This window comes from Nipponia nippon, unplaced genomic scaffold, assembly GCF_047370975.1.
Source record: "Nipponia nippon isolate SJK-2023a ecotype South Korea unplaced genomic scaffold, ASM4737097v1 scaffold_3, whole genome shotgun sequence".
NCBI lineage: Eukaryota > Metazoa > Chordata > Aves > Pelecaniformes > Threskiornithidae > Nipponia > Nipponia nippon.
The window spans coordinates 95,732,745-95,745,502 of NW_028262347.1; the positions used below are offsets into that span (position 1 = coordinate 95,732,745).

At 38.8% G+C, this 12,758-nt stretch overlaps 2 long non-coding RNA genes across 4 annotated transcripts in view; one reads left to right on the forward strand and one right to left on the reverse strand.

The window, feature by feature from the left end:
- The first annotated feature begins 709 nt into the window (after window positions 1–709).
- On the forward strand, window positions 710–12,136 carry LOC148054777 (uncharacterized). 3 transcript variants are annotated; one of them, XR_015706910.1, is made up of 5 exons: window positions 710–751; window positions 2,059–2,225; window positions 4,472–4,505; window positions 9,363–9,433; window positions 11,023–12,136. It is a non-coding gene; the product is annotated as an uncharacterized LOC148054777 (long non-coding RNA). The 3 variants fall into 3 exon arrangements; XR_015706911.1 differs by having other exon boundaries at window positions 715–751; window positions 2,133–2,225; XR_015706909.1 differs by lacking the exon at window positions 710–751 and adding an exon at window positions 788–984.
- The window catches only part of LOC148054778 (uncharacterized), a 60,275-nt gene continuing 55,155 nt past the window's right edge, over window positions 7,639–12,758 (reverse strand). The window contains exon 4 of the long non-coding RNA XR_015706913.1: window positions 7,639–7,701. This is a non-coding gene — a long non-coding RNA (uncharacterized LOC148054778). The remainder of the gene's footprint in view (window positions 7,702–12,758) is intronic.

Here is a 12,758-nt window from a genome sequence, read left to right on the forward strand (position 1 = left end):
ATACAATGGGGCGTCCTCAGGTGTTTTGCCTTCTTTTTGTCCTTCCCGCCATCTTCCTTCACGTAGTTCACGATACTGCTGGGATCCCACATCAGCCCCCGGGACCCAATCCAGCAACCTATCAGTCAGCTCCCTTTCCACACATTGTTGCAACTCGCCCCAGGGGTACTGAGGAAGTGGCAGATCCGCCGGTGCAGGAGGTGCCGAAGGTTCCGTGGGCGGCCGCTCTAAACTCCCCACTTGTATCGGGAACACCTTTCCCGACTCCTTTGTTCCCGCTGCACCATAGTCTCCCTGCACCTCCCCTTCCTCCGTTGGCTCAGCCCCCAGTAACAACGGTTCCGTCTGTGTCCCACAGGCCACTCCTTCCCAGCCAGCCTGGGTCCCCTCCGAAACTAAACTTGTTGGCTTTTCGTTCCCAGGAGATTCCTGCCCCATCAGCACACCACGTGCAGCAGGTCGGCGCCGCCTTGCCGCAAACCCCCGCTTGAGCACCCTTGTCGTTACCGACTTTAGTACCTTTATGAGTTCCGCGAGCTCCATCGCTGTTGCCTGATCACGTCGGGGTCACCACTGTGTAGCAAACACTACACATCAAGGTTATCCCACTAGATCTCCAGCCGACCCGGGCTTTATACCCCCAGCAGTAGGTGTGTCATGTTATAAGGGGCGGAGACAAGGGAGGGTCGACCCTTAACTCTTTCCGTACAGCACGTGATCTTCCGGTCGCCAGCCCTTATCTTTACTACAGGTCTGTAATTTCAGTCCCACTATGCCTGTAGTTTTTTGGTCTTGGCTCTGGTTTCTTGGCTTGATTTTTAGACTTGTTCCTTGAGGTGTTGTGCCCTGATTATCCTTAGTAGGTCTGATCCTGATAGGGCTTCATAACTTGGCTTCATATCTGCCTCATCATCTTTGGGGACATGCATGGGGATCTGGACTCCTAATTGCTATTCCTCAGCCTGTCCTGCTTACTCTTCTCAGGTATAGTGAGGCTGGGCCCTGGCTGGTGGAGGTCCCTCTTCTCCTGGCTATGCTGCTGTGTCTGGTTCCCTTGGGGAGCAGCTGGCCCTTGCTGTTTCTTGGCATAAAGCTTTTTGCACCAATTTCACTTACTGAAAATCATACTTTGAGTTAAGTACTTCTGTTCTGTTGCGTTGGTAAATGAATGGCACTAATTTGATGAGACTGTTATGAATGGGCTCAGTTCAATAAAACTTCCACTGGTGATCTATGCCTAAAAACATTCTATATAAAATGTAAGAGCTTGATCCTATGAGATTGCTTATCCCTTCCACTATTTTTCTTGGAGTCTTTGAAGACTAATTCAGACTACTGCAATTAGTTTTGTTAAAAATACTAACTCTGTTTTCATTTAAAGCCTCATATTCAATTCTGTTAATAATACATTAGCAAAGCATTCCTCTCTTTGTACCTGTGAAGCTCTTATTTACATTAGAAATCACTGTTGTATAAACTGCACTTGATTCTTAGATGAAACTCAAATTGGTGTTAATCCTTTTCCTACATATAAAATATTAATTCTGTAGTAACTTAAAGCAAGGGTATCCACTATTAAGTGATGAGTAAATAAACAATTTCATTCATCCTTTTATATGCACTGCAGTTATATCCTCAGTATCCCCTGTGACCCTTAGGCTTTCAAAGACTGGAAGCAGCAAGCTCTCCCTGAGTTAGTCATTGGCCCTCAATTTCAGGGTTCAGATGAAGGTAATGGGGCTCACCAAGTATATACAAATCTTCTTAACTTGTAATCTTAATGACAAATATGGAGCAGGAATCACTGATGTATGTTATCCTGTGTTGATTTATTACATCCAAAAAATCCTTCTGGCAAATGCAACTGAGAATTACTTCTACTGTTTGAGCTGAAGTCAAAGCCCTTGCAATAAAGCCCTGTTTAGGAAAGGCTATCCATGTTCTTCAATTTTATTTTTTCATGAATTGGTCTCTCTTGTTATAGCTCTAGTCTTGTGACAGTGCCCCAGGATCCTTGACAAATAGACTAACTGGCACTTTGCTAATTAAAATTTACAGTTTAAATTGGCCAATACTGTAGTATGTTATGAGAAGGACTAGAAACAATCGTTGATGCTTGCTGTGGATTACAGCAATAGTTCTCAGCCTTTCTCTGCTGAACCAGCCTGTCCATAAAGGTGTCATGAATCTTGCTGCAACTCCCAACTGAGGAACTTCCTTAAAGGGTGAGTGATTATGTGATGCTGTTCTTCACTGGTGGTTCATGTTGCAGATATTTTTTTATGTCCCAACTCTCCTGATCAGTACTGTCAGAAAATTCAATCTTTTCTCTAACAAATAAATTATTTTGCGGCTATTTTTTCCTCTGGCTATAATCACATTGATAAGCTGGCTGGGAAAAACATATGTGATCATATGATATTGTTTCATAATAGCTGAACCATTTCCAGCTGCACTAGAGCAGGTGGCTTGGAGAAGTAACAGAAACAGTATGTGCTTCTTTTAAAATTAAATTTCCTAGAGATCTACTTAGTGATTAATTATAATCTAGCAGATAATATAATCCAATTCTATTAATGAATGGTAGGTAAGTCATGGTGTAACTGGCTTTTCAAGCAATTGCTCAGACCAAGTGATAGTAGGGGAATAAAGAGGTATACAACTGAGATTATATCAAACATTACTTCCACAGTAAAAGTATGGGAGAGAAGTTTGAGAAACATGGACCTCCACAGGTTCCATTAAGGGAAGGGACAGGTCCAACAGGAGAAGATTACTTTTATATAGATACAGAAGGTTCTTGTATGTTTTTCATCAACAGCTGATAACAAGGAGAGAGGTGACTGCAGAGAATGAGATCTAGAACAAAACAATGAGTGGTTAAGAAGTCTTTCTAAATACTTGGGCTCTTTGCTAAAATATTTTTTGCTGTAGTACATCAGAAAATCTTTCTTAGTTGGAGCTATCATTTCACTTAAAACCAGATACTTGCTATAATCTAACAAATGTACACTGGATATCCTGCTGCAGAAGAGATGGAGACAAGGCACTGTAGTTTGGTCATGTGATAAAATAGATTGTAAGTAAAGGTATTGTGCCTTGTCAATGTTTTTGAATTAAAAATGAATAGCTATTCAAATGAAACTGTCTTCAAAGAAGTCAGAATTTGCCCTCTTGCTTCATGTAAAACAAGCTATCCCCCACCCCTTCCTTATAAGATATTGCTTACTTGAAAACAGTTAGTTGCTTGTGAAAGATATGAAACTCTAACAGCTGCCTCTGGCTGAGTCCTGTGTCTTATCTCAGAAGGTAGTTAATCTTGCTGTGATTGCATTTGCTTCAACAATGTAATCAAATGAAGGAACAATGTGCACAAACCCAGTTTCATTTAGTGTTCAATAGACTGTATTAGACTGTAAAACAGATTCTGTAGTAGTTCACTAAGTACCACCAAAGCTCCCCTTAACTTAATGCTATTTGTTAAAAGAAAACACCTCCATTCTCCTTATCTAGCTTCTAAAACCAGAATGATGCTATTTTAGAACTAATTTACAAATAACCAGGTCAATATCTATTTAACAAAACAGCTGTATCTATGAAATAGCTTCTATATAGTTATATTCTTCTAGCACTGGGCATGGACCTTTTCTAAACTGTTGGTTATTTTTCAGAGTAAGTGTAGACTTTTCCAAATTATTGTAATTCAACTAGCGCATTATATGCAGCAACATGCAGTAATATGCCTTTACTCTGGGGGGGAAAACCATGTTTCCTTGTTTTCGTCTTATCATTAAGTAATGTCATCTTCCACAATGGAGGCTTCCTTCATTAGCTAACAAAAAGTCCCTAAGTCTGTGCCAAATATCGCAGTGAATGCTTCTTAAAGGTCTTGTTACAAAGTTTGTGTACTTATTAGCTTGCTGGGTGTGCAAAGAACTCTTGAACACAAAATTAGATTGGGGCTGGCAGATATGAAACTCTGAATTATTCTAAGCAATGACAGTTAGACTCTCAGAGATTAGATTGCTACAGATACGGTTCACCACTTTCCTGTTAAGAAAAATAGCTTGATTTTGTGCTTTTCCAATTTCCTACAAAACTAAGGATTAATTCTTCCACAGAGACTGAAAGAGATCAAAATGAAGAAAGGATAAGTAAGAGAGCGGAATGAATGAGAGATACCACTTGAGAGAAAGGAAGGAACAAATGAAGGGTGGGAGGGAAATGAAAGAACAGTAAGTTGGGTGGGGATGAAAAAGAACTGAATAGGGTGAAAAAGGTGAGAAAAGAACTTACTTCATCACTAAGGCAATACTTATAGTGCAACAAGAACAGCATAAGTTGGTAAAGGAACTGTTGCTTGAACTCTCAAGCTTTCACAGACTGCTACTTAAATAATTCTGAGCGTAATTTTTTGAGGCCATCCTACTGTTAATTTCTTCCAGTTATACTCACAATTTCTTTTCAACAGGACTCCAACCCTTAGGATGACATCTTCTGAACTGGTAGGTTGGTATGTACAATACTATATAAAGTGATCCTTCTCTTCATGTACTAACCTCTGAAAGAACACAACGCCCCTCCAATGCCTACCATTATGGGATTTAACACATGTATTCAGGGGTGGCTGGAGCTTTTATGATTGAGAACTCACCTGAGAGTTTTTGCTTTTACCAGAGTATGCTTTAGTCCAGTTCAGTGGACTATAGCCAGTCCTCTAGGGTTTGAGTGCTGTAAATTATTCACTTGTTTAGGCAAGGATCTATGTTAGCCAGTGAAATGGGCATATCAATACTTTCCTAACCAGCAAAGGGGCTGTTAAAGCTAACCATGTCTTAATCTACCGCACACATAAACGCCATTAAAATCAATATGACTTAGCATATGCTTTAGTTTTAGTTACCATAAGCTTCGTGTCCTTATCAGGTTTGGTAGAGGTTAAGTGATGCCTTAAGTTATCACACTGGTTCTTACAGACCTTCTGCAATCTTATTGTGTACCTTTTTTTATCTATAAACACTTCTGGAAACTCGCCCAGCCTTCAGAAACCAGTTTTATTAATAGAATTTGCTTTAGGAGTGAATTTAACCTTATTTGTTATTTCCAGTTAGAGCTCACACTCAGTTTTTAACCTGTCTTTCAAGGAAACAGTAACTTCTAGGCACAAACAGGAAGAAAAGAAAGGGACTAAAGTGATAAAACAAAAGAAAGCAAACTAGTAGTGGGGCCTGGAGTTACTAAATCTCCTTTAGAGTGAGGAGGAAAGTAATATGATTGGCATTTATGTTAACTTTTGGAGGTCTCAAATGTATGTTGGTTGCTTTTAAAAATATTTCATACAAAATTTCAGAATTTTTTTTTTCCAGAAAACTATTTTAGAAGTTTTTCCCTGTTCATGGGTGGTGGGAATGAGGAAGATACGTCCTCCCATTCTGTTTCTATGCTACTTGTTAATAGGGATATCTGTGTTTTGGTGAGCAGAGCCTGGAAGGGACCTTTTTCATCTGCCTTGGACAGTCAAAGGCCATTCTTGTCTAAGTACAGCTGCTTTTCCAGAGGAGTCCCTTCTCTGAACAGATGATTGCTGTGACAGACCTGCTTTACAAATTTGTAATCCTCACATAAATGTTATTCCAGAACCATTAGCAAGATCAACATATTTGGTGTCAGTAGATATTCCTTAAAAAATACATTTGATTTGACTTATTAGTCTTATCATGGCCCTTACAGCTTTTTTCCTTCTGTCTAAAGAATAAGAAAAAATCTGCAACAAAATATTCCTGTAATGGAACAGCCTTTTATTGTCTAGATACAATAGATAAAATCATTTGGCTTTTTATCTAGCTAAAGGGAAAGGTAGAAAGACGGCATAGTCACTGTATTTCATGATTTCCTACATCATTAACTTCTGCTGCTACTTAGAGCTTTTCTAAAAAATTTCTAAATAGTTGTCCCTTAGCGAAAGACAGTTCAACTAGATTTTTTTCCCCATGATTTTACTGATGTAATCCTGAAAAAAACCCGAATATCTGCATTCTTTCACAATGTTTTTGAAATAAACATATTTTTAGTTTAGAAGTTTCATGCAAAAATACTGAAAGGGACCTATCAAGAGACTTATTTTGACATTGCTTTTCATGCAAAAAATCAGAATTTGTTTTTCATATAATTTGAAGATGTAATATCAGTTTTTGCACAGGCAAGATCATCCATTCTCTGACTAGCTCTAATGTTAATGTTCATGCAGATTACATTTAGGAATTAAGCTTCCTACACACCACTAATGACTTTTCAGATCCATTAGTCTGTTATGTATTATTGATTTCAAGCATTACTGATTAATGCTGTAAGTAGATTTATTTCTGCTCCTAGAGAGTAAGGGACTGGCACCTCTTGTTACTGTTGGTAGATGAATGGGGTATTACTGCTTGCTTTAGTCAGTTCCTTGCTGTCTCCTTCCCATCCTCTGCTCTTGTCTGTCCCCTGTGCCACTGTTCTCGCCTTTACTATGTTTTTCTAATACTTGGTTAAACGTTAGGTGCCTTCCATCCACCTTCTATGCAGGAGGAATTTGCACTAAACTTTGGAAAGTACAAGGCAGTACAAAAATGGAAAACTCATGCATGTGCAGCAGTGTTTTTTCAAAGGTAACAGGGTGGTGTTTCATGTTCGTTGCTCCTTCCAGAGCCTGTCTTTGCCACTGGCCATGAGCTGCTCTGTCCCTGGCTGCTACTGTTCTCCAGGGACCACAGTCTGCTGCTGGCACTGTGGAGGCTCCTAAGTCACTGCAACAGCTCCTCATCCCACCACTTCCAGGTTGCAGATTCTTTGTGGCACCCAGGTCTGCGGCTTTACTTAGTACTGGATTTCTCATGTTTCATTCAGGGCAGTACAGTGCACTCCAGGTTTGTGACCAAGCCCCGTACAACCAGATCCAGCTCCTCAATCTCTTGAATTCAAAGGCTACAAACTCCATTTCCTTTTACTTTTTTAACTAGTAACTTATACGTTGTACATGTTCCTCTAGCTATCATCTCCTATTCTGCACTTTGGAATTACTTTATATGTTGAATACTTCAGTCATTAGCACCTCTGTTCAGTACAGATTGTATCTGGTTATTTTCTGCACACTATTCTACACGTGTCTGATAGCTTATGTCTTTGGTAGACCACAGACACTTTGCTCAATATTTAACTCATCACTTGCACTTTTAAGTCCCTCACTATTTTTGTTGGACAGCTATAACAATTAGACTTCATATTAGGCTGTCAGCACTGGTAGTCTATACCATATTTCAAGGCCAGGTTTTTTTAAGTACTTAAATGGTATTTTGGTAAAAATCTTACTTAATACCAGGCTATCAAATGTCTGTAAGATTTAGTCATCTACGTTAATTCTCGAAAATGAGAATGTGCCACCTCCATCAGCTGTGGGACAGAGCAATACAAAGATGCCATGCATATGTAAATCAAGGCTCGGGAGTTTGATAGATAGTGCACATGGTTGTAAAAGAGTTATAAAATAGACGTTTTAAATGTACCTGGTTCCACATGTCTGGGTGGTGTTTTTTCTGTTAGACCTTGTCACCTAATAGCCATTATTTTTCTGCAAGGAGACCCAGAGCTAAGCACTCTGTATGAAGTGGAGCAGAAAGTTCCTCAGGTGGGGACAGGTTGTTGAAAAGGTTTTCTTGGTAATGTCTGTGAAGGAAGAAGATTGAAATTAAATCAACTCAGTAGTATCTATCTTTTGGTAAGTGAATCAATCAATGTAAAGTTGTATCCTGAATTCAAATAGTGTCAATCTCCTGCCTCATACAATGCTAATTGATTCTTTCCTTAGCACTAATACCTTCTTTTTTCACTCATCACCTAATGATAGTACATTACATAACAGAAAGGGGAGAGTGGTGGTTATCTGATTTCTGTTAGCACTAATTTTTTCCCCTTGCCGGTTATCTCCCCAGCTTCTGGACCTTACAAGAGATTCCAGAATACACAGGAGGACATTTAGGCACTCTGTTCCCATATAAGTGGCCACGCATGAGAGATTGTCATCTAAACCTACTTCGTCTCTCTAAGTACGCAAGCTACTTAGCATGTACTGCCAGAGCTATATGGTTGCAAAGCAATATATTTCTAGGTATATGGTTAGAAATACAACTGTAATTTGCCCAAGACATTGTTGGAGTCCTGAGGTCCAAAATCTTAAAATACTATAAGGACTTTCCTTTAGGAATATTTTTCCTTCTTTCTTGCTTTCCTTTGCCTATCCTAAACCAAGAAGTTAGGGATAATCAGTGCAAAGTCTTTTGAACTCCATCCCCCAGACCTATGAGAACAAGCCTTTGATTTCAAGAGATAAATACAGATGCTATTAATTTATATTAATATGAATACATGTGCAATATTAACTTGGAAATACCTCTTTGCTCCCAGGTAAGTAACTATAGAAAAATGTATGCCTTAATATGTATGCTTTAGGATTTCTATCTGCCAGCTTCCTAGCAAACCAAAGAGAATAGTCAAAAGATCCTATTTCCTTTTATCATTCTCCGAGCAACCACAAAGAAAATGCCACTTGAAATATCGTTTCTGATTTTCTCCCAGTCACATTGTATTCCTCCTTGGTCAAGCAGAGGGATTTTGTAGTATGGCCAGAATACAAGGATCCGTTCCCATTCAAACCTGGTTTGTCTCCTTGTATGACAAGACAGAGTGTCACCATAAATGAAAGTCAGACCCTCAGGCAAATTCAAGTTTCAAATGTTGGGCTGTGGTGCTCTCTTGAAGAGCACGTGGTGAACTGTCCCTTTCCACAGCAGGAAAGCTGTACCCCAGTGCCTCTGCTGACCTCTGGGAAACTCAAGTATGAAATTGTCCTCCCTGTCTCCTGCTAAAGATAGACTGACTCTGACCATGAATGGGAGATATAGAGATACAGTTAAAAACTAGAAGTACCTCTGGCAATTTAAGGGCTTCTATGACAAATGATCTGCTTGCACATTTGTTTACTAATAACATGCACCATGACAGAACTGCACTGCCGGTTATGACACAGGTAATTTTGTTCCTCCCTAATATCTCGCCTGGCTTAACCCCTGCAAGTTAATCAACCTCAATCTTTAGCTCCAGCAGTAGAAGCTCTTGTTTTTAGACTCAGTAACACCACGTTCCTGTAGGTAAACAACTGAAATAAGTCATCACAGAAACATGAGAACAGAGGAGTGAAAGCAAGGAACTCTTTCAAATGACACAATGCAATGGTTCTGGATTTGCATTAATACTGTTATTTGCTGGAACTGTTTGGAAATTATTTCACTAGCTCTAGCACTGCTGATTTTTACTAGTTTTTCTTGCAGACATGAAGATTCTTTGAGATTACTTGAGGACCAGATGCAGTATTTTTCCTGCATTATCTATCACTACAGTGGTAAGTCCCTTAAAATTTTTTTGCTGGCACTGTCCCATCATGAAGACTTTGAGGTTTTTAGGTATTTAAGGAGAGATTTGTTTTTTAATGTAGCATTTTAATACACTGTTTCCTAAAAAGGAATCTTTCAATACAGAGAGCAGAGTCTCCTGTATGGCTTGAATGTACAACATTTAAGTAATAGAGGCTACTGTTGAAGTGGTATGTGATGTAGTCCAAATAATGGAAAGCTCAAGACTAATTCAAAGTCCTGTTTCTTGGGTCCACTAGCACTAGTGAACAGAAAAAGTAAAGATGTTAAAAAAAGCCAAACCCCAGCATAATGAAATTTTTTCCCATGTGCTGTATTTCTCCCATAGCTATGTCCTGAAGGTGGATTCAGCTCAGCTAACCTTAGCAAGAGTTTTACACCTTGTTTCTGCTAGTCATCTATGCTCTCTCTGCAGTGTGGAGACAGATAGGCAGCCCTAGAGGGTGGCTTGTTCTGGCTAATCTTAGACAACTATCTCAGAATGGGATGAGTTGGATGGGGGTATTTAAACAGCTAGTTCAGAAGAGACAACTAAGTTTTCAATGGCTGAGGCTATTTAAAAGAATACCCGCTTTTCTAAGGTCTAGATTATCTCTGCATAAAAATTTCCTGTTAATCATAAGAATTTTATCCCTTGTGATTATAATTCTTTTACAATGCCAGGAAGCTGTTACAGGAGCCCTAGGAGATGTGCAAACATTTGTCATTTATCCTTAGTGTGGATACAGATTCTTTTAGCCCAAGAGAGGATTTTTCTGGAATTCCAGTGGGTATGTCCCGAAGTAGCAGATATTAGCATTTGTGCTGGTCCTAGATAGAGATTTACTCTTCCATGGAATAAGACAGACAAAAATGAAGCCACGTGAAAGCCTCCTATGAGCTAGGTAAATGCTGCCTCTTTACAGCTTGCAGACAAGCTTAAAACTGAATGAGCAGTATTTGGCAGACAATACTTTCTTACAATACAGAGGTCAGTTATGTCTAAAGGACATAAATTATTTAATTTGCAGAAGACTTCAAATTTCCTGACAATAATAGAAAAATAAAATACGGCAGAGGACAAAAAAAAATCTTTAAATCTGACCACAACAACTTCAGAGATTGAGAAAGCACTGTCTTGTGTAATATATATTACTTTCCCTACTGCTTTTCTTTTGTTTAATACAAACTGTTTAACATACTGCAAAGAACTAAACCATCATCTAGGGCTGGTGAGAAATTGCCCAAGTTACAGTTGAAAATCCTCTAGTATTATTCCAAATTTGTATTTGGAGTGCCACCATTTTCTCAAAAGATACTTTACCTGGAGACCACTTCAGTTTCAACACAGTACTTTGCTTCTGAAATTCCGTAAAGGGGAAATGAGGAATTTACATTATAGCTGACAAATAATGTCCTTTACCCCCATTTGTTGAAAAAGGACAGATGAAATGTCAGCTTTTCTGTATCTGTTTTTTTTACTAAGAATTGATGTTTAGGAAAAGCTGTAAACTGCTCAAGCCTCTGGCAAAACATGGCAAACATCTGTTGTAAATAAAAATCTTTGGTACAATTCTAGATACTGCAATCTAGCCTGAAGAAAGGTTTCTACCTTAACGTTCCAATGCAGAAAAGATTCTTAACAGTTGGACTATTGTGTAATTGAAGAGCTGTGGCTGTTTCCCGAAGAAAGGAAAGACAAAGAGGGAACTTGGCTTCTTTGTCCCGTTCAATCAAGACAAAAGCATCACATGCTGAAGAGAAATAGTTCAAAGAAGGATGAAAGGCCTGGGAAGGTAATCCCTTTTTCACAGCAAGGGCTGCATGGACCTGGTTTAAAGAAGTCCAAACTGCCAGGCTAACATGCTCCTCACCTGCAGGAACCCAGGTGCTGCAGGAGGACCACCTGCCTGAAATTCATGTTCAGTTTGACAGCAAACACAATTTAAGTGCTGATTGGCACATAAATTGTCAGAAGAATAATTACACTGCTCTTACTTTGCATCTCTTGCTATGCAAGTCCAATATGTGGATACTCTTACTCTTTTTGTCTTAAAATAGTAAATCTTAAACCAATATCATGCTATAATTATTGTATTGTCTTCAGCTGAAGAAGGACACCAATGCTTCCAAGAACATCTGCACATTGCATCAACTGGTGAAAGGCTTCAGTTAAAGCAGACATGGTTATTTTGATGAAAGTAATGTAAATGAGCCCCACATGCCCTGAAAGCACACAAGTTTCATGGCTATTTTCTTAGCATTGTAGGAGTTTCCTTGGGCAGCCAACAATCTTCTTGTTCCAGAATAACACACCACAGCCAAAAAAATCACATACATTTTTGCTAACATCAATCAAGTAAATTTCTAGTGGAACTGCTTAGTAATAAAAGCACATGCATATATATTTCTTTATATAGAGGAGGAGAGGAATTGATATTGACTATAGAACATCAATAAAGATACTATCCATAACTCAGAATATTAATTTTATCAACGAGCATTTATTTTAACTAGTGAAATTTTACTTCTGCCAGATGGACAAAATTGATGAGTTTAAAATTGGATTTTATTAACAGGTGTGGGGAAAAAAGTGCTTCCATTGCGATTTCTCAAGTACCCAAACAGGAAAACAACTTGTAAATGGCTGGACAAATAAAACATATTTAACTTGATTTTTCATACATTTTTCTTTCAACAAACGAGGTATTAGTATATGGGAATATTCTGGAAAAAATATACTTTGGTTACCATTTGCTCATGTCTACAAAGTCAACAAGTTATAACCAAATCTTATTCTGAGTTATATTATTCCAAAAATATTAAATGAGTTTGTAGTCTGTGAATGAATATCCACATGGCTAGCTCATGTCAGCATTTACTTTTGGGTTAGGTTCTTTATAATAGGAGAGAGATTTTTCAGACTTTTGTCTCCCTAAGATATGGTTGGTTTTTCTTTTTCCCTGAAGCTGCATTTTCAGCTTGTCAGAGTGTGGAACTGTAGTTTTCATATTATATCCATGTTAGACTTTTTGACCCCTGCTATGTTTCTACTGTTGTTCTGGCTAATAGACCCCAGTCAACAGGGATGAATTCACTTTCCTCCCTACAGCTGGAGAGTCACAGAATAGCTGAGGTTTGACAGTGCTTCTTTAGATCATCTAGTCCTCCCCCCTGCTCAAGCAAGGTCAGCTACAGCAGGTTGCTCAGGACTGTGTCCAGTTGACTTCTGAATATCTCTAAAGATGGAGATTCCATAATCTCTCTGGGCAACCTGTTTCAACGTTTGACCACCTTCACAGAAAAAAAAGTGTT